Raw genomic sequence first — 5282 nt, forward strand, 5'->3', positions numbered from 1 at the left:
GTGCTAAATTTTCCTTTGATCCTAAAGGCCAGATGTTTGAAGTAGTTTGAGAAGGACTCAAACAACTGAGTTTGGATGATACATAGCCAACAGCCATGCAGCCGAGAGAAATTCCCATCACATCATAGAAGTGTCCCAGAAAAACACCCACATGTTGTTTCTGCCACCGCCCTCTACCTGACACCCATGACACCAACCTCTCCCAATGTGTCTCAGAAGAACCAAGGTACTTCACCACCCTGCATATCAAAAGAATCACTGAGCCACGGCACATGGCACTTGCTCCCAACTTCCTAACCTCCGGTGTGCAGATACCCCTTTGACAGACTACTGGATCCCATGAGAAATGTCAGCTTCAGGGGAATCTGGGGGATGTGATCTTGAATATTCCCATCTTTGGGCACAAGAAGCCAACTAGAAGCAGACTGAAGTGGTGGAGTGGCATTGAATTGAGCAAGTCTGTTGTGTGATACATGGCGGGAAAGTTTCTATATCCCCCTTATCCCTTTTAAGAAAATCATTTCACATGTCATGCAAACTCCTGGGATTGCTCCCACATGCACTCCCTAAGGAAAGACTTGATCAAAACAGGTGCCATCTCACTGTGTTTGTTTTCTTCTAAGATGTTACAAAGCAATGAATGTTCAGTGTACATGTCACCAGCCTTGTATTTTTCCTACAGCTTGTTTCAGGAGCAATTAAAGGCTTGAGGCTTTTGGGTTGTGTTTTTCATGTTTACAAAAACGCTGGTAGTGTTGAAAGGACAGATGAATAGGCTCTCTAAGTGTGCAGGGAAAGCAAAGGCAAAACTTTCAATTCCATTAAGCATTGCATAAACTTACCTTTATTGCCGGCACAATCTGCCGCCAGCTTTAAAAACAATAACTGCATCTTTTCATTTCTCTCTCTTAAAAAATTATTTGCCCCTGTTCTCAAAGAGCCATATTTTCACTTTTTTCTACCCTTCCAAGAATTTATGAATCTCAGAAGTCAATGATCAGAAGAAAAGGAGACCGCTGGAAGTAAACATGAAGTATAGTTGTGGGAGGTAAAGGAACAGAAGGAAACTGAAGGGTATTTTACAGTTATTGCTGATACCTTCTCCAGAGTGGAAACCCAATGTTTATAATTCCTAAATTAAGGCCTCAATATACCATTAAAACACTGTATTTTTATATCTGCACAAGTGATTAAACCATGTGTGGCTGAGTCCTAAAATTACCATGAAAAAGGAGGTTTGTGCTTTAAGGGTCTTACCTGCCTCTACTTGGGCCCTAAGATATCTTGGTGAATGACATCATCCTTAAATATATTTATTAAATGAAAGATAATCCATCTAGCCCCAGATTTAGTGGGTATCTCTAGGTAGAGAAAATGTGCTTGTCCCTTCAAGATACACAGAGCTGGCCATCCCTCATAGAATAATTACTTGGCTATCCCACTGTCCATTGCTCAAAAGATACACAGTTATGCTCAACCCCAAACACCTTCTCTGCCCAGGGAGTGGAACCCACGGACTCTCAAACTTCAGGATGGTTTATGCTAAGAGCTGGACCCTGAAGAAGCACTTCGAAGGCAGATCCATTCATGGTAACTTTGAGATGAAGACGGTTGAACTCCCACCCTTAAACAATGGAGAGGTCCTCCACAAGAGTGACAGCCTAAAGACTGAACGAGGGTAATATGATGATGGGGCAACAAGTGGCCACAGTTGTGCAAAGTAAAAACTCAGCCTTCCCAACAGGAACTATGGTAGTGGCTTCTTCAGGCTGGACAACTCACTCCGTTTCTGATGGGAAAGATCTGGAAAAACTGCAGAGTGGCCAGACATGTTACCACTATCTTTGGCTCTGGGAATGGTTGGCATGACAGGGCTAACAGCCTACTTTGGCCTACCTGACATCTGTGACGTGAAGAGTGGTGAAATGGTGCAGGTTAATGCAGCACTGGGAGCACGGGGCTCTGCTGTGGGCCAGACAGCTAAGCTCAGAACCGCAAAGTTGTTGGCGCAGCAGGGTCTGGTGAAAAGCTCGCCTACCTTAAAATGCTTGGATGTGATGGTGCCTTTAACTACAAAACAGTAGAGTCTTTGGAAGAAACTTTGAAAAAAGCCTCTCCTGATGGTTATGATTGTTATTTTGATAATGTAGGTGGAGAGTTTTCAAACATTGTTATCCCCCAGACGAAGAAATTTGGAAGAACTGCTATATGTGGGGCCATCTCTGTATATAATCCTACTCGCCCACTTCCCCCAGGCCCACCCCCAGAGAATATTCTCTATCAGCAACACCGCATGGAAGGGTTCATCATCACCCGCTGGCAAGGAGATGTCTGCCAGAAGGCTCTGAAAGACTTGCTGAGATGGGTATTAGAGGGTAAAATGCAGTCCCATGAAAACATCACTGAAGAGTTTGAAACTATGCCAGCTGCATTTATGGGAATGCTGAAAGGCGCTAATTTGGGGAAAACAATAGTGAAAGCATGAAAAAAAAAAGACACATGGAATCTAGAATTCAATTGGATGATTACCACATGTCTTTTGAACCATGCCCCATATAAAAATATATACTACCTTCATTATCTAAAAACAAAACAAAACAAAAAAGATATACAGTTGAAGCACCATAGGAGTTAAAGCACTCTATAAGAGGTTACTATATATGCCTGCATATTAGTCAAGTCATTTAAAGTCATGAATACTGAGCTTCAGCCCTGGAATTTCTGTTTAGGTCTACAGTACAGCCCCTCAATTTGCATTTCAAACAAACATACAGTTGAGGCTGTTGCTGCTTGTCTGTGGACCTTATTTTGAGAACCACTACTCAACCCATGCTAGTTTTACATCAGTGGTTCTCAAGTGTGGTTGCACATTTTTTTTAATGTTTATTTTTGAGAGAGAGAGACAGACAGACAGACAGAGTGTGAGCAGGGGAGGGGCAGAGAGAGAGGGAGACACAGAATCCAAAGCAGGCTCCAGGCTCAGAGCCATCAGCACAGAGTCTGAGGTGGGCTTGAACTTCACGAACCTCAAGATCATGACCTGAGTCAGTCAAGTCGGACACTTAACCGACTGAGCCACCCAGGCACCCCTCTGGTTGCACATTAGAATCACGTGGAGATATTTTAAAAACTAAAATTCTGGGGTTCCATCCCAGATATATTATATTATAATATTGGCAAGGGGACCACCAGAGTGCCCTGCTCATAGTTCTTAATGTTTTTCTTGTGATTCTAGGGTGAAGGCAGGGACGAAAACACGGGTTTTAAATGTCAATCAACTTCTGCTAAAATAATGAGTTTTTTTAATTTTTTTTTACATTTTATTTGTTTTTGATAGAGAGAGACAGAGCACAAGTGGGGGAGGGGCAGAGAGTGAGGGAGACACAGAATCTGAAGCAGGCTCCAGGCTCTGAGCTGTCAGCACAGAGCCCGACATGGGGCTCGAACTCACAAACCGTGAGATCATGACCTGAGCCAAAGTCAAACGCTTAACCGACTGAGCCACCCAGGTGCCACCAAAATAATGAGTTTTTTTAAAGAGGTGAATCCATTTAACCTTGATTCTGTAATTATTCCTGGGGCATGTAACCTTACATTTGCAAATGATGATACATGAATACTTTGTGGAAATCACTAATTTATGCCTAAAGGAAAGAATAGAAAATAAAGAAATAAAACGGTTCTAATCACACCAGAATGAATGGATTTTTTCAGCGTGAGTTAAAGTTTCTACTAGCAGTATCACAGGGAGTGAAATATCCTGAACAATATTAGTGGAAGACAAAATAGTATCTTCTGGAAAACCATGATAGATGGCCAAAAGGAGTGACTTTCGTGATCACATAGACAATGATGCGGAAGGTGCAGAGTCTGAATAAAATGGTTCAAGAAATGTAAGACCAGAACAAAGCAGTTTGCAAAAAATAATTGATACCTTACATAATGTGATTTTACATATGCATGTGTAACTCCATTAATACATTTGACATTTTCAGCAGATATGTGACCAATCTACATCCCTAATATTTTATGGATACAAGTTAGCCACCATCTTTTATTTTCCCCACTAATTAATTTGGATAGTATGTCCTATTCTGGCATACACAGGATTTTTGGCTAAGAGAATCAGTGATGTATTTCTGAAGGAGATGGCATTTGAGTTGGCCTTCATACAATAACGTAGGTAATAAGCAAGTAATTCAACAATAGAGATGTCTCTTAGGCAGAGGAAACCACATGAGTGAAAGAATGGTAGTAGAAACAAAAGGTGAGTTGCAAGGATGCCAAGCTGACAAAGTAATACACTGCACTAAATTATGGGACCTTTAACATCAGTATAAGGAAATTTTACTTTTATTCACAATAAAGGATGGCTCCTCTAGTATTGGAAACCTGTTTATCGTTCCTTACCCCTCTTCAGCCCTTACTTCTCTTGAAAGAGACCTTAAACTTTCAAAGATGATTCCAAATGCTGGCTTAATACCTGCAATGCTTACATAATTCTATAGCTATAGACTCCCACGGGCACTTAGAGATTCTGAAGAGAATTATTTGTCACATGAACTTAGTATTTCGTTATCTATTGGGGTGTAGCAAGCCTCCCAACATTTAGGGGCTTACAACAACAATTTATTATCTTCCATAATTCTGTAAATTGACCATGCATCTCTGCTTCACATGACGTTGGCTGAGACACTTGGATATCTGGAAACTCAAAATGGCTACACTCACATGGCTGGCTATCAAATGGTTGCTCAGCCAAGGCTTACAGATGAAGGATTCATTCTCCTCTGGATAGGATTCACCACATAGCTACTTGGGTTTTTTTCCACAACATGGCATATGGGTTCTAAAAAGGTCCATTCCAAAAAGGCAAATGAGGAAGCACTAGATCTCTTAAGGTTCATTCTTGGATGCTACATAGCATCCCTTGAGCTATATTCCATTCCTAATAGGTCACAGGGACAGACAGAACTCAAAGGGAGGGAAAAAAGATTCCACCTACTGATGGAGGCATGGCAGGTCACATAGCAAAGAGTATATGAGATGGGAGATAGACTTGAGGCCATCTTCGAAAACACCATCTACCGCACTTATACACACTAGTGTATCAACTACGCCACACACAGAGACTGCAAGACTCAGCAGTCAACGTGATTAAACATTTGTGCAAAACGATGTAACAACATTTATAAGTTGTCTTAAAGACTAATGAGGAATTAAAAATTAGCTCAGACTGAGTAAGTAAAGATCTACCCTGCTGTTCATCAGGATGAGATATG

General features: G+C 41.3%; 1 pseudogene; it reads left to right on the plus strand.

Moving 5' to 3' along the window:
- Positions 1-1508: 1508 nt before the first annotated feature.
- LOC106968259 (prostaglandin reductase 1-like) lies at positions 1509-2534 on the plus strand (annotated as a pseudogene).
- Positions 2535-5282: the final 2748 nt, after the last annotated feature.

This window comes from Acinonyx jubatus, chromosome X (assembly GCF_027475565.1).
Source record: "Acinonyx jubatus isolate Ajub_Pintada_27869175 chromosome X, VMU_Ajub_asm_v1.0, whole genome shotgun sequence".
Taxonomy (NCBI): domain Eukaryota; kingdom Metazoa; phylum Chordata; class Mammalia; order Carnivora; family Felidae; genus Acinonyx; species Acinonyx jubatus.